General features: G+C 44.0%; 2 protein-coding genes across 2 annotated transcripts in view; one reads left to right on the top strand and one right to left on the bottom strand.

Moving 5' to 3' along the window:
• The window catches only part of LOC127577315 (granule associated Rac and RHOG effector protein 1-like), a 105,012-nt gene extending 84,302 nt beyond the window's left edge, over nt 1-20,710 (bottom strand). Inside the window, exon 1 of the mRNA XM_052028424.1 lies at nt 20,618-20,710. The gene's annotated coding sequence lies outside the window, so the exon portion shown is untranslated. The remainder of the gene's footprint in view (nt 1-20,617) is intronic.
• LOC127577454 (fatty acyl-CoA hydrolase precursor, medium chain-like) overlaps nt 1-22,415 on the top strand; it is a 459,511-nt gene that overhangs the window by 183,707 nt on the left and 253,389 nt on the right. The gene's annotated exons all lie outside the window — the stretch shown is intronic.

Raw genomic sequence — 22,415 nt, 5'->3', positions numbered from 1 at the left:
CATCAAATGCATTTTAGAAGTCCATATATATCACATCAATTACATTTCCCCTCTGTTACTCCATCAAAAATCTATATTGCTACTGATGTATTATTATGACAGAGTGCTAAGAGTTGTGTTTTGCCTGGAACAGAGACTGAGATGTAAACAAAAGTAAGAGGGAGAACAGAGAGGGTGGAAAGTAAAAATCTTTCTCCCATGCAGGATTGTCAGACAAGAGGGCATAGGTTTGAGGTGAGGGATAGAAGGTTTAGAAGGGATCTGAAAGGGATAATTTTTTTTCACCCAGTGGGTGACTGGAATCTGGAACGCACTGCCTGGAGGCAGAGACTCTCACAACATTGAAGAAGCATGTAGACAACAGCCAAATCAGCAAGACATAGAAGGTGGGTAAATGTGTTTAGTACAGAGGGGTACAGGTACAACTGTACGCATGAATGCAGTGGACCAAAGGGCCTGTTTGTGCATGATTCTCTGACACTCAACAGCCAATGCATTCCTCAGCACATGGACATCAGTCAGAACACAGTTAGTTAGCCCTGCAGGAGTTGTAGACTCCTGGCTCTTCCATGTACCAATCCCAACTGCACATTAAGCAACTATGAAGGAATTCAGTTCCAACCTCCACCAACACCATCCAAGACCCAGGCTTTGAAAGCTTTAGTCTTCCAGCCTCAGCACTAAGGCAGGGTAGACCGGAGGTTTTTTTTAAAATGGCTTGATATTGAAAGGTGTTGGTTTTCAGAGGGATCTTGGCGTCCTTGTACTCCAATGAAAGATTAATGTGCAGGTACAGCAAGCAATTCCAAAGGCAAACTGTATATTGGCCATTATTGCAAGAGGATTTGAGTAGAAGAGTAAAGATGTCTTGCTCCAAGTACATAGGACCCTGACCAGACGATACATGGAAAATTGTGTACTGGTCTGGTTTCCCTACCCAAGGAAATACTTGCAATAAAGGGAATACAATGTGGGTTTACGGTTGATTCCTGGTATGGAGAGTTTGTCCAACGAGATTAAGCAACCTGGACCTGTAGTAGCAAGTTTAGAAGAATGAGAAGTAATCTCATTGAAATGTACAAAACATCTGCAGGGCTCGTTTCCCCACGTTGGGGTATCTAAGATCAGTGTTCACAGCTTCAGAATAAGGGACAGGCCATTCAGGACTGAGATCACAAGAAATTTCTTCAGCTGGAGAGTAGCAAATCTTTGGAATTCTTACCCAAGGCAACAGTGGGAGGATCAGTCACCGAGTACATTCTTTATAGTGATGGATAGATTTTTGGATTTTCATGGAATGCAAGGTTAGTGGAGAAAAATGATGCTGAAGTAACAGATTGACCATGATCTTAGTGAATGTAGAACAGGCATGAGGGGCCAAATACCTCCTCCTGCTCTTTCAAATGTTATTATCTCTCCCCTAGTTCAACAGCCAGAATTTGAATACTTCTGCTGGCATTTATTTACCTCCTCCCTGGAGATGCAGTTCAATGACTCTTCACTGCCTTCTACCACCAACACAGAAACTCTTGACAAGTTTTTCTTTCTCTGTGCATGGGTGTTGATGGCAAGGCCAGCATCTATTGCCTAACTACCCTTCAGAAGGTGGTGGCGAGTTGCCATCTTGAATGGTTGCATCCTGTCTGGTGATGGCATTCCCACAGTGTTGTTGGGGAAGGAGATCCAGGAATATGACCTAGTGATGGAGGAAAGGCTAATAAATCATCGAGTTGTAATATTTCTCCACATATGCTGCCTGATCCACTGAGTTTTTTCAGCAGTTCCTGATTTCAGGATGGTATTCAAAAGGTGCCAGAAGAGCCTCACCCTGAAGGGCATCAGTCAGATTGGATCTTGCTGTCATCAGATATGGACATAGGTAGGTAAATGTCACCACGTGGTGATCAAAAGTGGCTCCAAAGCCAAGGGATTTGAATCAGTTGCAGCATATTTACTTTACCCTAGCCAAGGGCAGCTGAGCACAGAGCAAGCACCAAGCTTTCTGCAACACACCAGCCAGTATCTTTCACATATGGATCACAACTTCCAATGAGGTCAGAAAGCAAGCTTTATGGAGTTAGTCAAAGTTCTTGCACCTGGCAGCACGCAGGATTCTGTTCCAAGCCAAGCAGTGAATGGTGTGTGTACATATGAGTGTGCCAATAAAGCCCATGATCACAGCTTTGAAAAATTAACAACTGCAGTATTACAACACAAACAGATTCATTACTATGAACTTCATACATGACTATGAAACTTTCATCAGTTAAGTAACCTGGAGGCAGTATGAAAAGAGCTTCAATTGGAATAACATTCTGCCAGCCCAATACTTTTCCCCTTAGACAAAGTCATGGCAAAGTTTTTTTAAAATTAAAATGTCACTGGTATTTAGAGAATGCTACATGAAAGCACTACAGCACAGTTATCAATCATTTCACTGATGGTGAAATGGGCTGAATAGGCAGGCATGCATTTATGGTTTCAGAATGCCCCAGGTGCTATTGTCCTTATGAAGTGGGGTCACTTATATTGATGAATGTACAGTCACTGATTTATCCATCAAAAAAATTTCCAAAAAAATAATCAGGCAATTCGCCACACAGGACATGAAAGACATTGCTTTGATTCTTGGAAAGTGTTACAGCAATGGACGGAACCACATGCCCAAAACACAATGCGGACCAATGGCTGATCCCAAATCTGACCCCACTTCCCAGACTCCCCACTCCACCTGTATATTAGGTCCACATACTCTGCTGACTTCCTGGGAAAACTCTTGCCCACAAGTTTGTTATCTGTGACGCAAACTACAAAACTGCACCAAATTTGGGTGCGTGGAATACACTACCGGCAGAGGTTGTGGGGCCAGATGCATTAGGGACATTTAAGAGACTCTTAGAAAGCCACATGAATGATAGAAAAATAGAGGGCCAAGTGGGAGGGAAGGGTTAGATAGATCTTAGAGCAGGATAAAATGTTGGTGCAGCAACGTAGGCCAAAGGGCCTGTATTGTGCTGTAATGTTCTATGTTCTCTATTACCAGAGCTGTTTCAATGAGTGAAAGTCAAAAAATCTGGCCATTCCTCCTGTAAGTCATCCATCTTTATATTATCCAAGTTTTACTCTCTCCATCAGTACAGTGTGACTGCTGGGCATGTCCCACAACCCCTCTATTAGCAACACATCACACAGAGAAGCATAATCACCCTCCTACTGCCTCCATTAGCCCATGTGACCTGGCCTACATCACACATACTCCCTTGTCCTATCCATCTCTGCCCCCACCTTCTATGCAACTTGCTACTTCTCTTTCCCAGTTCTGACCAAAGGGTTTTCAATCCAAAACATTAACTGTTTCTTTCTCCACACATGCTGCCTGACCAACAGTCTCCGTTGTGTGTTACTTTCAATGAGAGCTTTAACCAAAAATCCCATGGGGCAATGCAAAGAGATGGGGAATTTTCCCTTAAACTTCTACAGATGTACTTTTGAAAGTATCCCAACTGGTTGCATCGTGGTCTGGTACGGCAATCCGATTAGGCAGATCCTTCCCCACCATTAGTATCTACAGGAGGCACTGCCTCAAGAAGGCAACATCTATCTTCAAAGATCCTCACCATTTGGGTCATGCCATCTTCTCGCAGCTACCAACAGGCAGGAGGTACAGAAGTCTGAAGTCCCACACCACCAGGTTCAGGAACAGCGACTTCCCTTCAATCATTCTGTTCTTGAACCAACCGGCAAAACCCTAATCACTACAGTTTAGCAACACTGTGACCACTTTGCACTAAAATGGACTTTTTTTTATTCTAATTGCATTCTCTCTCATAAAAATAGTGTATAATTTATGTTTATGTTTTTCTTGTGAATGCTGCTTATCTGATGCTCTGTGTCTGTGATGCTGCTGCAAGTAAGTTTTCCATTGCACCTGTGCATACATGGACTTGTGCATCTGACAATAAACTAGACTTCGACGTCTCAGACAACGATTCTCTCTCAACAGAATCACTAACAGATAAAGCCAGTTATACCAATGGGAGCTTGCCTTGCACATGATGCTCTAGAATGCACTTCAAAAAATACTTAATTGCCTATAAAAAAAGACTGATGCTTTATTACAAGGCTGGTTCTAGCATTTGCAGGACATTTCAAAACATTGAAACCTTACCATCTTCTGAGCCATTTCTCCTTCACGGGAATACAAGCGCAGACTCTCAAATTTTCTTACAGCTCAGATGCTGTAAATTTAGTTTCAACTTTAATTGCATTTCTCTTTAGGCAGGTATCAGAATCACACACTTTATACAACCTCATTATCACCTTCTGGAATTTATGTTCTGGTTATACTTTCCAAGACCTCACTAGCTTTGCTTGATGCTGTACACTTTGTTGTGTTAAAGTTAGTGAATAACTGCCCCTACATCCCAGTTTGGAGACATCAATGTGGTCAGCTGAGGGTACAATTCATAGATCAACTATGAAATTCCACATGTATGGTATTTTGGCAACTTCATTTCAAATGGAACAACTTAATGTTTCAAACTGCAAAAGATGTCCTTTTTGAAGTGTTGTCATTGCTGTAATGTAGGAAACTGCAATATCATTACTGGTTTTGACTTGATATAATATTCCAAGTTCAATAACAAGAGCTTGGAGAATCATGCCAGCATACAGCACAATATTGAAACATATTTGCTTAGAAGTCACTTCTCCAGAAGCACAGAGTTGCCAATGCCTGGATCAGGTTGTTCAGAGCCAGAGGTGAAGGTTATTCTCCACATTCTGGTTCTTGAACACAATGCTTGGCACCTTCTAAACTGAAGGTTCATCTGCCTCTTGGTCTGGTTCAGGTGTACAATAACCCTGTGACATAGTTAAAGGATGGGAAATCCTCACCGTGCTTTGGTCAACATCCATCTGGTGAAACACTTGAACATTTCACTGATGTTTTGTTCAATGGGTTAAAAATCTCTGCGTACAATTGTGACTGCTCTTCAGAAGGAGTGCACAGAGAGGGACACATCGAATGACACAAGACTTGAAGTGAATGCACACTCAATCTTCCTTCTGGTGGCACCACTGGGCTAGGTGGAGAGAGAACAGAAGCCCAGGTGGTGAACATGGGCATTGCTGGCACATCCAGCATTACTGCTAAACCCTAACTCCCCAAGACAGTGCTGGCCATCTCCTCCACTTGTTCCAGCTACATGACAAAAATGCTCTCATGAAGCTTTTACATAGCAAGTTCCATGATTTAAATCCAGCAGCAAGAAGGGAATGGGAACATTCCCACCATAGATTGGTGTGCGACTTGGAGATCATTTGCCCACTGCTTTTGTCCTTTTTGATGGTAGAAGCAATAACTTGGGAGATGTTGAAGTAACCTTGGTGAATAACTGCACGGCATTTTGTAAATGGTCCACACTGCAGCCACTGCATGTTGGAGGGAATTACTGCCTCAGTGAAAGACTGGGTTCCATCCACCAGGTTGCTTTGTCCTGGATGGTGCTGAACTTGTTCAGCATGGTTGGAGCTGCATTGTCAAGACAAGAAGAGTGCAATCCATCATTGTCCTGACATGTGTCATGTGAATGGAGGAGAATCAGGAAGAGGGTTACTCGCTGCTGGATATCCAGCCTTTAACCGGCTCTTAAAGACAAGCATGTGTGTGGCTGGCCAAGTTTCTAATTTACAGGAGGGATACTTGGCAATTGAAGGTCAAAGGGGAGGCAATAGACTCCTCTACTGAAAATGCTGCCACATTGAGCAGAGAAAGACATCAAGGTCAAGTATCCAATCAACTCTCTGCCTGGTACATCAGTTAATCTGCGCGCACACACACCCACCCAACTGGGACGGCACTGAGATCGAACCTTACACCCAACCACACAACCAATAATTTCATCACAGGCTGGAAAGATCAGGCTTAGATGCCCAAGGAATGAGATCAGAGTCTATGATAGAAAAGGGCTTGTGTTATTTTCCCATGGTGCCAGATTGAGCGAGCGCCCGCCCGAGGTGTGTCTGTGTGTTCATAATGAAGAGAGAGACAGGGGATGGGGTGATTCCTCAGAAGGGAAATCAAGGATCCATGGAGAACAGGTCTGTCTTGAGGCCAGGATCTCATATCTAATTGATTTCTTACGTGGTTAGATTTTAAACCCGAATGCAATGAGGGCTAAACAAAACTCGTGCAACTCTTGGCAATCTGCTGCCTGACTGCAAGTCCCGCAATACTGGGGCAGGGGAGGAGGGGGGAAATTTGGCATACTGCCCTGCAACGAATTTCTTTACTCGTTCATGAGATGAGAATGTTGCTGGCAATGTTGGCCTTTATTGTCTGTCCCCAATTGCCCCCAACCTGATGCTATTAAGAGTCAAGACATTTGTAGGTCTGGAGTCACATACTGGCCAAACTAAGAATGACAGATCTTCTTCCCCAAAGGACATAATGAACCAGACAGGTTCTTAGTAACAACCATTTTTGTGCTCAGTTATTGAGACAAGCTCCTAAATAAATCCAGATTCATTAATTACTTGAAGTTAAATTAAATTTGCCGATGGAACAGTAATTTAACCACTTCACTAACACAAAGGTTGAACAGGCGGACCTGATCACTGCCCTATATTGTGCCAGCAAGTGGAAGAGAGAGCACCATGTTGGACAACAATTATTACAGGGAGCAGGAACAGCATTGGTTCTAGACATATAAATATGCTCCCTATGAACAGACCAACTTCAAATCTTTTAAGCTTCCACCTATGTAATTCAACTTTCCAGAGAGGCACCTCTCAGCTGCACAAAGCAGAGCAAAGATCTATAGAAAATCCTTAGATTGTGAAGTCTAAAACATAAAATTTTGGAATTAACTAGAAGTCCATTTCTATCAGAAAGACTCTGTACCATCACCCACTGTCCTGTGTCACAGTCTGTTCACAAGTTTTTCATTTCTAAAAAAAAAAGCCAAATGCCTGCTCTGGTTATTTGCAGACCACCATCCACGTTTCAAATGATTCTACATTTGAACTTACAGTCAGATATAACCAGCAAGTACTTTCAAGTGACTCCACCTCCCCCACCCCATCGCTGCTTCCAGTCCAGTAACACCTCAATTCTAAAATTCTTCTCCTTGCTTTCCAAACCCTCCATGGCTTTTCCCTCCCAACCTCCGACACCTGCTCCAGGCATACAAACATCCAAAATATCTGCACTCATCCCTTTCCAGCCTCTGCCCCATCCCAGATTTCCAACGCACCACCACTGGCAGCTATCCGGGACCACCCTAACCTTCTCCACTCTTCTCTCTTAAGATACTCCTTAAACTTATTTTTTTGACTTAAGTTTTCTGTTCCCAATATCTCATGTGGGTCAGTGCCAAGTTTTGTTTGGCAACACTCCTGTGAAACATCTTGGGACATTACTGCATTAAAAAGGTGCTATATACGTAAATACAAATTGCTCATGGAGTCGGGAAGCAGGCCCTTCGGCCCAGCTGGTCCATGTCAAACAAGATTCCCATCTAAGCTAGTTCCATTTGCCCGTGTTTGACACATATCCCTCTAAACCTTTCCTATCCATGTACAGTACTTGTCAAAATACATTTTAGATGTTGTTAGTGTACCTGCCTCAACCACTGACCACTCTCTGGGTGAATAAGTTGTCCCTCAGGTTCCTATTAAATCTCTCCACCACCACCCCCCCCCCCCCCCCCCCCCCCCCCCCCCCGTCCTCTCACCTTAAATGTATGCCCTCGAGTTCTTGATTCCCCAACCCTGGGAAAAAGACTGTGCACATTCACTCTGTGCCCCTCATAATTTTATGGATCTCTGAAAGATCATCCCTCATTCTCCTACGCTCCAATGAATAAAGTCCCAACCTGCACAACTTCTCTCTATAATTCAGTCCCTCGAGTCCGGGCAACATTCTCATAAATCTCCTCTGCACCCCTTCCAGCTTAATGGCATCTTTCCTGTAGCAGGATGACCAAAACTGAGCACAATATTCCAAATGCAGCCTCACCAATGTCTTATACAACTGCAACATAGCATCCCAACTTCTGTACTCAATGCCCTGACTGAAAGTCAGCATACCAAAAGCCTTCTTCACCACCCTGTCTACCTGCGACACCACTTCCAGGGAACTATGTACTTGTACTCCTGAGTCCCTCTGTTCTACAACACTCCCTAAACTAAAACTGTTCTAAACTAAAACTTGCATTGGAGGTAGTTCAGGGAGGGTTCACAAGGTCAATTCTTGGGGTAAAGGGGATGTCTTATGTGAAACATTTGAACAGGCTGGGCCTGCCCTCTGCCCTACAGAGGGCTTCCAAGTGCAAGAGGAAACATTGTTAGGAAAGCACCATGTTGCCATGGTACGTTTCTACGTCTTATGTTCCTGAGACAGAATTTGGCACCTCATAGTATTGCACTATACAAGGCCCTCAAGGCTTCTCTCCTCCTCACAGCTAGAATAAAGATCAAGTGCAACTTGCTTAAAATGTTGATATTCTGGAAACAAATGTACAAACCTGAAATAACTCTGCTGAATTTTATGATCACGTTGCTATTTATAGGTACGCACTGTGCAAACTAGCTGCTGCACTTCCAATAATACGACAGTGACTACACTTGTACCGCTCTGGGTATTTTCACAACCTCAGGACATCCCAAAGCACTTCACTGCCAAGTAGAAGCCCAGTCTCTAATTAACAGTCAAGATACAATAAGGGTGCTCGATTTTCTTTGCTGACTTGTAGTGCCATTGGAGTAAAATCTTCTAACGCATAGAGGGTTTGTTGAGTCTACAAGAGCTATGGAGAGCTTTTGTTTAAAATATTAAAACCTTCAATTCCAGGTTGATGTGCAGCACTATGTTGCAGGAGTCTTGTCAGAGGTACTGTGGCTTGGGTGAGATCCTTCTTTGCCCTCAGGCAGGTGTAAAAGATCTATGGCGGTGTTTTCCCTGGTGCCCTGGTCAACATTTATCCATCATCACTAGAACAGATTATCTGTTTATTATCACATTACTGTTTGCAGAAGTTTGCTTTACGCAAGTTGACTGCTGCATTTCCTACGTCACAGGAGCACCTTGGCATGTCACACAAGCCACTTGTGATTTTTTTTGAGACGAGAGAAATGAGAATTATCAGCAGTAGAACCTGGAATGAGCATTCCAGCCTTTGAACCTGCTCTAGCATTCACCAGATGAATGGGTTGGGCTCTGGGAATTACTGAGGAACAGAGAGCCCTTGGTGTACAAGTCCAAGGATCCCTGAAAGCATTAACACAGGTAGATAAGGTGAAGACAGCATATGGAATACCTGCCTTCTCTTTATCAGCTGGGGTATAGAACTGAGAACGGGGAGCTTATGGTACAACTTCAGTAAACATTGGTTAAGTCACAGCTAGAGTACTGTGCACAGTTCTGGTCACCACACTATAGGAAGAATGCGAGTGCATTGGAGAGGATGCAGAGAATATTCACCAGAATGCTGCCTGGGATGGAGTATTTCAGTTATGAGGAGAGACTGGATAGGCTGGGTTGGTTTTCCTTGGAGTAGAAGAGGCTGAAGGGGGTACCTGCTGGAGGTAATCAAAATTATGAGGGGCATCAATAGGGTAGATAGTAAAATACCTTTCCCTTCAGCAGGGTTGTTTAAAACTAAAGGTTGTAGGTTTAGGAGACACAAGACTGCAGATACTAGAAATCTGGAGCAACACACAAAATATGCTGGAGGAACTCAGCAGGTCAGGCAGCATCTATGGAGGGAAATGAACAGTCGATGTTTCGGGCTGAGACCCTCCATCAGGACTGGCAAATAAAGTGTTTCAGTTATAGAGAAAGTGCCGTGCCGGCAATCAGGTGCAAGGCCATAACGAGGAAGATTGTGAGGTCAAGAGTCCATCTTATCATACTAAGGGACCATTCCATAGTCTTATAACAGTGGGACAGAAGCTGTCCTAGAGCCTGGTAGTATGTGCTTTCAGGCTTTTGTAGATTTAGCCTGGTGGGAGGGGGGAAAAGAAAGAATGCCCAGGGTGGGTAGGGCCTATGATTATGTTGGCTGTTTTCCTGAAGTCTTGGGTTTAGACCACATGTTTAGGGTAAGGAGCAAGAGGTTCAGAGGAGATTGGAGGAGGAACCTTTTCCCACCCAGAGGGTGGCTGAAATCTGGAACAAACTGCCTGAGATGGTGGAGGCAAAGACTCTCAGCATTTAGGAAGCATCTAGACAAGCAGTTGAATCATCAAGGCAGAGATGGCTATGGACTAAATAATGAAAAATGGGATTAGTGTAGGTAGGTACCTGACGAATAGGCATAGACACAGTGGGCCTCTTTCTCTGTTGTACGACTAAAATTATGGCTGAACTCCTACCTCAGTACAATTTTTCTGCACTGCTGCCATATCCTTCAACACATCAGAAATCTATTGAACCCTGGTCTGAGGAAAAAATTAAGTTTATTGTAAAAGCCAGCATTAGTAGCACGAAGAGGCAACCTATACACTTGCTGACGCGACTGCCAGTAAACTCCTGCCTGAGGAACAAACAGTTCTCCACTGGCAATTTTCTTCAAAGGTCAATGACTTGCAAATAAACTGAAAGGAATTCCAGTGAGTCACCCTCAAACTTTCCTTCAAAATATCAAAACAGTTCAATTCCAAACATACAAAAATCACCTTTCAGGGGAATTCCTGGGTATTAGAGACTAGCACAAAGGCTACATCAGGTACTGCTAATACACCATTTCATTACACTAAACTCCTGAACTCAAAACACAACCAGGAAGATGCTGGAAAACTCAAGTCAGGCAACATCTGTGGAATGAGAAACAGTTAGATCACTGACATTTCATCAGAAGTAGGAAACATTAGAGAAGTTAGAAAACTCAGTTTTTCCTCCCTCCACGGTTGCTGCTTGGTGGTTTCCGACTCTGTTTCAGCATGATGTATTTTTTCCTCTCTTCTGTTCTCATTCATCTCCTTCAGACAGAGCAGCTGTGATCAACAAGCCTTCATTGCCCTCCCTCAGCCAGCACCACTGCCATTTGCATCGTTCCTTCTCCCCTGGCCTCCAACCCACCACAGACGTTCCCTTTGTTCTCTCCACCCCTCCCCCTTCTACGCAATTTAAAACATCTTTGTTTTCTAACTTGTCCATGTTCTGTCGATAGATCACTGATCTGAAATGCCAAATCTGTTCTCTCCACTGTTCCCCGAGCTTCTGAATTTCCCCAGCGTTTCCTGGGGTTGTAAAACAAGATATCTTTATTAGTCACATGTACATCGAAATACAGTGAAATGCATCTTTTGCGTAGTGTTCTTGGGACAGCCTGCAAGTGTTGCGTCACATGTACCGAGGTACAGTGAAAAACTTTGTTCTCCATGCCATCCATACAGATCATTCCATCACAACAGTGCATGGAGGTAGTACAAGGGAAAATAACAACAGGATGCACAGTAAAGTGTTACAGTTACAGAGAAAGTGCAGTGCAGGCAGACAATAAGATGCAAGGCCATAACGAGGCAGATTGTGAGGTCAAGAGTCCATTTTATCGTACTAGGGAACCGTTCAATAGTCTTATAACAGCAGGATAGAAGCTGTCCTTGAGCCTGGTGGTAGATGCTTTCAGGCTTTTGTATCTTCTGCCTGATTTGGGGTGGTGGTGGGGGAATGTCCAGGCTGGGTGGGGTCTTTGATTATGTTGGCTGCTTTTACCAAGGCAGCAAGGAGTGTAGACAGAGTCCATGGAGGGGAGGCTGGCTTTTGTTATCACAAGACAAAGGAGCAGAAGTAGGCCATTCGGCCCATCGAGTCTGTTCCGCCAATTCACCATGAGCTAAACTATTCTCCCATCTAGCCCCAATTCCCAGCCTTTTCCCCATATCCCTTGATACCCTCACTAATTAGATACCCATCAATCTCCTCCTCAAACACTCCCAATGATCGGGCCTCCACAGCTGTACGTAGCAATGAATTCCATAAATCCACAATCCTCTAGCCAAAGGAATTTCTCCTCATCTCTGTTCTGAATGGGTCCCCTCTAATTCTAAGACTGTGCCCTCTTGTCCTGGACTCACCCATCAAGGGAAACAACTTAGCCACATCTACTCTGTCCAGTCCTTTCAACATTTGAAATGTTTCTATGAGGTCCCCTCTCATTCTTCTGTATTCCAATGAATACAGTCCAAGAGCTGACAAATGCTCATCGTATGTAAGCCCTTTCATTCCAGGAATCATCCTCGTAAATCTTCTCTGAATCCTCTCCAACATCAGTACATCCTTCCTAAGGGGCCCAAAACTGCACACAGTATTCCAAATGAGGTCTCACCAGTGCCCCATAGAGTCTCATCAACACATCCTTACTTTTATACGTTAGTCCTCTTGAAATGAATGCCAACATAGCATTCACTTTCCTTACTGCTGATCCAATCTGGTGGTTAACCTTTAGGGTATCCTGCACGAGAACCCCCAAGTCCCTTTGCACTTCCAAATTTTGAAATTTCTCCTCATCTCGATAATAATCTGCCCGTTTATTTCTTCTTCCAAAGTATACAACTGCACATTTCTCAACATTGAATCTCATCTGCCATTTCTTTGCCCATTCTCCTAAACTGTCCAAGTCTCTCTGCAACCTTTCTGTTTCTTCAACAGTTCCTGCTCCTCCACCTATCTTGGTGTCATCTGCAAACTTAGCCACAAAACCATTTATTTCATAATCCAAATCATCGATATACACTGTAAAAAGAAGCGGCCCCAACACCGACCCCTGCGGAACACCACTAGTAACCGGCAGCCAACCAGAACACGATCCCTTTATTTCCATCTTTTGCTTTCTGCCTATCAGCCAATGCTCCAGCCATTCCTGTAATTTTTCCTGTAATTCCATGGGCTCTCATCTTAAGCAGCCTCTTGTGTGGCACCTTGAAGGCCTTTTGAAAATCTAAATACACAACATCCACAGCCTCTCCCTTGTCCATTCTACTTGAGACTGCATCAAAAAACTCCAATAAGTTGGTCAGGCAGGATCTTCCCTTCATGAAACCGTGCTGGTTTGGACCAATCTTGTCCTGCACCTCTAGGTATTCCATAACCTCGTCCTTGAGGATCGACTCCAATAACTTACCAACCACTGATGTCAGACTAATAGAAACAAAACAGAAAAACTACAGTACAATTCAGGCCCTTCAGCCCACAAAGCTGTGCTGAACATGTCCCTACCCTAGAAATTACTAGGCTTACTCATAGCCCTCTATTTTATTGAGCTCCATGTACCTATCTAACAGTCTCTTGAAAGACCCTATCGTATCAGCCTCCACCACCATTTCCGGCAGCCCATTCCACGCACTCACCACTCTGAGTAAAGAACTTACCCCTGACATCTCTATATCTACTCCCCAGCACCTTAAACCTATGTCCTCCTGTGGCCACCATTTCAGCCCTGGGGAAAAGCCTCTGACTATCTACCCAATCAATACCTCTCATCATCTTATACACCTCTATCAGGTCACCCCTCATCCTCCATCTCACCAAGGAGAAAAGGCCGAGGTCCCTCAACCTGCTTTCATAAGGCATACTCTACATTCCAGGCAGCATCCTTGTAAATCTCCTCTGTACCCTCTCTATGGCTTCCACATCTTTTCTGTAGTGAGGCAACCAGAACTGAGCACAATACTCCAAGTGGGGTCTGACCACGGACCTATATAGCTGCAACAATACCTCGCGGCTCCTAAATTCAATTCCCTGACTGATGAAGGACAATACACCATATGCCTTCCTAACCACAGAGTCAACCTGCGCAGCCGCTTTGAGCATCCTATGGACTCGGACCCCAAGATCCCTCTGATCCTCCACACCGCCAAGAGTCCTACCATTAATACTATATTCCGCCAACATATTTGACCTACCAAAATGAACCACTTCACACTTATCTGGGTTGAACTGCATCTGCCACTCCTCAGCCCAACTCTGCATCCTACCTATGCCCCTCTGTAACCTCTGACAGCCCTCCAAACTATCCACAACACCCCCAACCTATAGGCCTGTAATTTTCCTTTTGCTGCCTCCCTCCTTTCTTAAACAGCGGAACCACATTTGCAACCTTCCAGTCCTCTGGAACCATGTCAGAGTCTATTGATTCCTGGAAAATCATCTCCAATGCTTCCACAATCTCTAAAGCCACCTCCTTCAAAACCCGAGGGTGCACTTCATCCAGTCCGGGAGACTTACGTCCTTAGTCCATTTAGCTTCCCGAGCACCTTCTCTCTAGTAATCTTGACTGTACTCAATTCTATCCCGAGACCCCTGACTATCAGGCATACTGCTGATGTCTTCCACAGTGAAGACTGATGCAAAATACTCATTTAGTTCCTCTGCCATCTCTAAGCCGTGACCACAACTCTCTGCAGTTTCTTGCAGGACAGATGCCATACCAGATAGGATGCTTTCTATGGCACATCAATAAAAATTGGTGAGGGTCAAAGGGGACATGCCAAATTTCTTTAGCCTCCTGAGGAAGTAGAGGCGCCGGTGAGCTTTCTTGGCCGTGGCGTCTATGTGGTTGGACCAGGACAGGCTATTGGTGACGTTCACTCCTAGGAACTTGAAGCTCTCAACCTCAGCACCATTGATGTAAACAGGAGCGTTTGCACTGCCTCCCCACCCCCCCTTCCTGAAGTCAATGACCAGCTTTTTTGTTTTGCTGACATTGAGGGATAGGTTGTTGTCATGACACCACATCACTAAGCTCTCTATCTCCTTCCTGTACTCCGACATAGTTATTAGAGATTCTGCCCATAATGTAAGGTTCCCAGCTTGTAGAGACGATCAGTAATAGACCCCAAGCACAAGTAGGGTAGCTTCTCACGAGGGGGGCGGAGAAAATATCCGGGCCGATCGACAACGGCCACTCAAATTGTGATAGGTAGATGCAGAAGAGCCCTGCAGTTCTCCAAGTACCTACATACTTTTTGTTCTGTGCTTGGCACAGAGGAACTTTCCACCGCAGGTACAATGAGTACACGGGCACCACTATGGTCAGTCTTAACTGGTAGTTTGATCAGAGCAGATGATTTCAGTTCAATCAAGCTACATGCTGGCAACACTGATTGAAGCACTGCCGCTTCAGAGGTAGATAAACAACTTCATGAGTATTATTAATGATAAATAATATTTATTAGTTTGATCAGTATCACTAGAGTGTAGCTTGATTGAGCTGAAGCCATATGCTCTGATCAAAATACTAATTAGGACTGACCATAATGATTACTGTATGCCTTTTGCATTGATATAGCACCTTTTCACGTGACAAAATATTCCTAGGGTTCTTCACAACGATAACCAGGTGAAACCCGAGACCAAGGCAGAGCAGCAGTTATCATTAGGTCACCCCTCTGCCTCCTTTGCTCCAGGGAAAACTAGCCCCACCTCTCCAACTCTCTCACCATAACTAAAATCCTCCAATCCAGGCAACACCTTAGCGAACCCCCTCTGCACCCTCTCCAGCTCAACCACATCTTTCCTATAGTGTGGCTACCAGAACGACACATTATACTCCAAGTGCTATCTAACCAGTGTTTTGTAAAGTTGTCGTGTCACATCCCACCTGCTAAATTCTATGTCCCAATCTATGAAAGCAAGCATGTCATATGCCTTCACCACCACCGCGTTACCACTTTCAGGGAACTATGGACTTGAACCGCAATGCACATCTGTTCATCAACGTTTCCTACCATTTACTGTACATGTCCTACCCAAAGGTGACTTCCCAATATGGATCACTGCGCATTGATTGTGATTAAATTCCATCTGCCAATGTTCCATCTGCTCCATATACTTCTGTAGCCTTGGACAACTTTCCTCATTATCCACAACACTGCAAACTTACTAATCATACCTCCTACATACACACTCAAGTCATAGTATATAATCACAAACATAGATCCCAGCACTGATCCCTGTGGTACACCACTGGTCACAGACTTAGTCAGAATAACATCCTTCTACCACCAGTCCCTGCCTCCCATCACCAAGCCAGTTTTGTATGCTATTAGCCAGTTCATCTTGGATCCCACATGCCTTAAAGTCTACCTTCAATCTTCTCAATTAAATATAGTTAATGCAACCATAACTGAGAAGATTATTAACGTATGTGAAAACTACAAGAACCACCAATATACAACCCACCATCACTCCTCCCACCCCCATCCCAACACAAACAAGAGGTTAAACCACCAGTAAAAGTTTGAAGATTAAATGATGACTTCCACAGGAACCATCACTCACTGATTGGTTAATCGTGCATACTATTTTAACTATCACATAATCTATTTAAGTCTGCTACCGAGAATGATGTATCTAGAGTTCCTAAAGCATAACACATTAGATTAAATTTACTGTTCAAGACCCACTCAACTTACGCCTTTTTTCAGAATGAAGGCACCAGGCTTTCACTATCCTTTCCCAAGAATTCCAAGCCGATTTGAATAGAACAGTGGTTGCCTCTGTCAGTAAACCAACAGCACCAATTAATAGCTTGAGCTGCTCACTGTGACCATTTTACTGTGAAGCTAATTTCTCCTATAAATACACCAGTGGAAGGCATGCTAGTGAGTCATCCGAAACCTTGTCTACTGATCTTCAAACAGTACAATTCTATCAAACATACACCATGTTCCTGCAAGTCCAGCATGCAAACACTGCAGAAAGCCCAACAATGTGACCACACAAACTCATGCAGCCTGGAGCAGTCACATGAAAGATACCATCTCATACAGCCTATCAGCAATAAGAGCTTGCATTTATATAGCTCATTGTCACATGCCTCAAACATAGCCCAGTATTCTGCATATAATGAATCACTTGAACACCATTTAGATATGTTCTTGGGCTATCAAGGACACTGTAAATTGGTCAATTGGATTCAACATTGGCTTAGCAGGAGAAGACAGAGTGGTAGTAGATGGTTCTCTCTGACTGGAGGCCTGTGACTAGTGGTGTGCCGCAGGGATCGGTGCCGGGTCTGTTGTCGTTCATCTATCTATATGAATCATTCAGATCATGTGGTAAACTGAATCAGCAAATTTGCAGATGACACAAAGATTGGGGGTGTACTGGACAGCGAGGAAGGCTATCAAAGCTTGCAGTGTGACCTTGACCAGCTAAGTAAATGGGCTGAAAAATGGCCGATAGAATTTAATGCAGACAAGTGTGAGGTGTCGCACTTTGGGAGGACAAACTAGGGTAAGACTTGCACAGTGAATGGTAGGGCTCTGAGGTGTGCGGTAGAACAAAGGGACCTGGGAATACAGATCCATAGTTCCTTGAAAGCAGCGTCACAGGTAGATAGGGTCATAAAGAGAGCTTTTGGCACTTTGGCCTTCATAAATCGGGGCATCGAGTGCAGGAGTTAGGATGTTATGTTGACGTTGTACAATATTTTAGTGAGGGTGCAGTTTAGAGTGTGCAGTTCCAGTCACCTACCTACAGGAAAGATATCACTAAGCTTTTAAGAGTGCAGAGAAAATTTACAAGGATGTTGCCACGACTTGAGGACCTGAGTTATAGAGAAAGCAACATTTCAACTGTTAGGACTTCATTCCCTGGAGTGCAGGAGAATGAGGGGATATCTTATAGAGATATACAAAATTATGAAGGCTATAGATTGGCTGAATGCATGCAGGCCTTTTCCCCTCAGGTTGTGAGAGACTAGAACTAGAGTTCATAGGTTTAGGTTGAAAGGTGAAATATTTAAGGGGAATCTGAGGGGGAACTTCTTCACTCAGAGGGTGGTGTGAGTGTGGAATGAGCTACCAGCAGAAGTGGTGGATGTGGGTTCAATTGTGACCTTTAAGGGAAGTGTGGATAGGTACATGGATGGGAAGGGTTTGGATGGATATGGTCCGGGTGCAGATGGATGGAACCAGGCAGATCAGGTGACATGGACTGGATGGGCCGAAGGGCCTGTTTTTGTGCTGTAGTACTCTGACTGTCAAGGCTGCATGCAGTTACTCACTGCTGGCTGCTGTGAGGCAACAGGAGTCAATTCACCAGGCGTTTTCACAGCCAGCAATTCTCAAGGAATTTGTGAAAGGCAATGGTCTTAGGAACATCAGAATCCCCTTTTAAAGCTGATATTGGTTGAGGGACAAATATTGGTCAGGGTACTGGGGCTGAACTTCTGATAGTATAGGCGATCTTGTCCATCCATCTGATAAGACAGAGGCTGCTTCAGATTTTTGCTTTTCCCACAGCCCAACCATTAGGTGTGAAACTTCAGCAGGTTACTACTCTTCAGCTGCTCAACCAGATACTTAAATATGTTGGGGGCTTCTGCTTCCCCCAAGCCTTTCATGCAACGGCTTCCAAACTCTTACCACATTTGGGGCAAAGATTTACAAATCCCCTCAAATCCCTTACACCAATTACTACGTGCCCTAGTTTTTGACCTCTCTGACAAAGGAAACAGGTCTTTCCTGTTTTGACCTTGCCCAGAACAATTTGCCACTAACTTTCCCTCAGCCTTCTGTTCCAAAGCAAACAGCCCCAACCTAGTCAACATCTCCTCTTAACTAATTCGCCAGCCTAGCAACTTCCTCAAGAACAGCCCCTGCACCCTCTCTAGCCCCACCACTTGCTTCTTGTAGTGCAGTGACTAGAACACACCATAGTCTAGATGTGCTCTGACAGGCCCTCCCTGGCCTTGAAATCAGAATGCTGGAAACACTCAGCAGGTCAGGCACCATTTGTGGAGAGGGGAAAAGAGTAACACTTCACGAGGAAGACCCTTGACAGAACAGATGGTCTCCAACCCAAAACTTTAACTGTTTCTCTTTACACAGATCTGCTTGACCTGCTGAATGTTTTCAGCATTTTGTTTTTACTTCAGAGTGGTGGGAGTTGGACAGCTTGTGAAAAGAAGGCTATGTAAAGGAAAGGGGTGATATCAAAGCAAGTATTTTTAACTTAAAAGAGCTTTAAAAGACGGTTCCAGCTGAAGGTGGGAGAGACCAGCTGGTTTCGGGTGTACAAGGTAGAATACTTCCCCGTGAAGATAGATGAACAATGATGTGGATAAATGAAATGAAGCTTGGTTCTGGTACATTCAGGCAGGTGAGGAGGTAAGAAAGGCTGTTTGTGGGGGAATCTTCCAAACAAGACATGGTGAGAAACCACGTGCAAGAATGGAGACAAGGGAAAGAACATGACCCATTGGGTACCTGCCTGTTGGTGACTGGTTCACAAAGGGGGTAAAGGTTGTTCGAATATTGATGGACACTTGGAATGGGGTATTAGGTTTGTGTACAAGGGAGGAGAAGAGTGGGCATCCAACTCAGAGGTGGGGAATTAAAGTTAGCCTTGGCCAATGCCTTGGTCAGTTGAAGAACAACGTCTGTACTGCTCCCTGCCACTGGAACTGAACCATTCAACTGCTACTTTGTGGCATCACCAAGGAAGCCAAATTCCCTTCTGGGTTGTATGCTCATTGTGTCTGCCTTTTGCAATTATACAACACATCATTTCACTACAAATCATTAAATCACATTGTCCTGCAGCCTCGTCTGGGTACCTGTACCAAGAGCCAAAATCTTACAAGAGGTCTGGCTCCAATTTTCTTTTTTAGACAACACTCCTTAGATCTAAACCCCCAATCTCTTAAAAACACCAGTTAATTCATTAATTAACCTTCGTAATTCAAAGGAATACAAGCCCCACCTGGTTCCACCTGCCCATGACCCACACACCTTCCCATCTGGGTTTCTTCTCCCTTGGCCTACCTTCCTCATCTCTTCCCCCATCTGCTCATCATCACTCCCTTATCTGGTTCCACCCATCTTCCAGCCTGTCACCACCTTCCCTCTCTGCTCCTGGCTCCATCTGCCCATAGTTTGTTTTTCCTCATCTATTTCCACCATCACCCACCAGCCTCTCTCTCTAAACTCCCTCCCTCCCAAATCCATCCACCCATCATCCCCCGCCTCACCTGATTCCAACCCATCTCACCCCCTCCTCTTTATACTGGCTATCTCCACTCTCAGTTCTGATGCAGGGTCTCTACCTGAAACATCGACAATTCCTTCCCCAGCCCACACATGCTGCTCGATCCACTGAGTTCCTCCAACAGTTTGTTTTCTGCTCCATATTCCAGCATCTGCAGTGTCTCAGCTTTGTAAATGTCTTTCGTTAATACCACCTGTAATTTATAATAATTTTGCACTGTACTCCTCTCGCAAAAAAAACAAATTTTACATCATACAAGTCAGTGATAATAAATCTGATTCTGATCAACCCTGCACAACTATTATTTCAGACCCTTGCTCACCTTTCCCTGCTATGTGCATTATTCTCTCTCCAACTGTTCTGCACACTTTGCTGTATTAGAAGAAAAGCTAGCTGCCCCACACACATCAGCAGGCTGCACTAGAGGGCAGACCTCTACAGCCAAAAACATGGAAAACTCCCTTTACAATAACTCACTGACAGTTTCAAGGGACTTAAGTGGAAAAAGAGAGCTTTTTCTTTCATTTAAAAGGTCTACATTTATTTCTCACCTCACAGAACACAAGCCAGTGTCAAAATAACAACATCTAAAGTAGAAAGACAGCACATTGCACTTACAAGCACCATTGAGTATCACTTTGTAAAACGTTTCAGACTAAGCTAAACTTTGTTGTCATTTTGAGTAATTCAATGAAGGAAATCCGATTGCAGAGAACACCCATTTCCTTGAACACACAAATACTTTGTCAATTACATTCTTCACCAAAAAACCTGTAGAAAATAAATAAAACCAGGGTGATCCATCAATACCAACATTAAAAACAAGCTTAAAAGATTTTATTTGCAGTAATGTTACACAAAATAAACACATCGCAAAAGACACAGGTTCAGTTTGAATGAGTCATTGAGAGAACTTAAGGAGTGCTTGGTTCACCCACAAAGAAGCCCATTCACTCACTCTCACCAGCCAGGCCATCTGCACTGAAATATTTACAGTGCTGCCTATTTCCCCAGCATTGTGTTCTGAGCATCAGCCTCCCAAGCTGTGCGTCTGCAATTCATCTTTACAAGACTGACACCAAACTCAGCTTAATGCCAATCAAAGATTTCCCATTTTCTTTTCTGAGGTAATATCAGTCAGGTTTTGCCACTGGAACGAGTGGGGAATAGGCAGTACGAGAACCAGCAAAATCCAAGTAAATTAGAGTTGTGAAGCAGCTGGAACACAACCACACAAACTGAGGAAGCATTTCAAATCACGACTTTAGCCAGGACTCCTATATGCTCACAGGTAAATCATGACTCAGTACCAAGGTTAGTGGGGAACAAATCAGGCTCAGGTCCAGTCGCCAGGGTTCAATCCCATGCTGACTCTAAAACACTAAAATCTAGGCTGACCAAGCACTGAAATATCAATGTCTTCTCCTTCAAATAAGACATCAAGGTGCCAACTGTTCCCTCAAGAGAATGTCTAAGATGCCATGGCACTAGTTTGAAGAATATAACGGAAGTTCTCCCTGATGCCACAGCCAATGATTTTCCCTCACCAACATAACCAAAAGAATTCAGATTCATTGCCATATTTCAGGCTGTGGGAGCTCCCATTTGAAATGATGGCCGTACCTATCACAGAGATCATATCAAAAGTACATAGCTGACCATCTGAAGTCTAAAAGGCTCTACCTACATGCAAGTTTTTCCCCTTTAAAACCAAAAACATTTCTTTCAAAAATCCCACGTAACAGAGCCATTTCTAATCCTGGAGGTTAAGTTATGAATCCCTCCTAGAATGTGTGATACTTGAAAGTAATCACTAAACTTCAATGAACCTCGTGAGATTTTTAAAAGGAATAATTAATGATCAAGGCTTGGTTTCCCATGAACATCTGATTAAGCAAAATTGAAATCATTCCATCATTAACATTTTACTTAAGCTTTGCAGTTGAATCTAAAATGTGTTCTCAAACTATCATACAGGTCAGAGTACAAAGCCAGCAAGTATCAGCAGACCCGGGATCTCAATGTGCAAGAGACTGTCAGCTGTACAAAGGAACATAATGCTGTTGATTCCAGCAAATGTTTTATTTGTACTGAGCAACAGAAATAGCACAAACCAATCAGCCAACAATCAGAATGCTTATTGACAAAACAGACGAAATGAGACGGCCTAAAAAAACAAAGTAGCAAGGGACGGACAGGCTCAACTGGGCAAATGGCTTCCTTCTGTCTTGTTCCATAAAGGCACAGAATAATCACGCTGGAGCCAACTCCCTCGCAAAGAGGATAGTCAACAAGCTTGCTGCCCGTGATGCAAGACGCATGATACTTCTGCAAGATCTAGTCGGCTTAACTTAGACTCTGCACGTCCCTACAAACAGCCACATACCTGGCTGACCTCAGTGAAAGGGGGGGGGGG

The sequence above is a fragment of the Pristis pectinata genome, chromosome 13, assembly GCF_009764475.1.
Source record: "Pristis pectinata isolate sPriPec2 chromosome 13, sPriPec2.1.pri, whole genome shotgun sequence".
Taxonomy (NCBI): domain Eukaryota; kingdom Metazoa; phylum Chordata; class Chondrichthyes; order Rhinopristiformes; family Pristidae; genus Pristis; species Pristis pectinata.
This window is presented reverse-complemented; position numbering and strand designations above follow the sequence as displayed.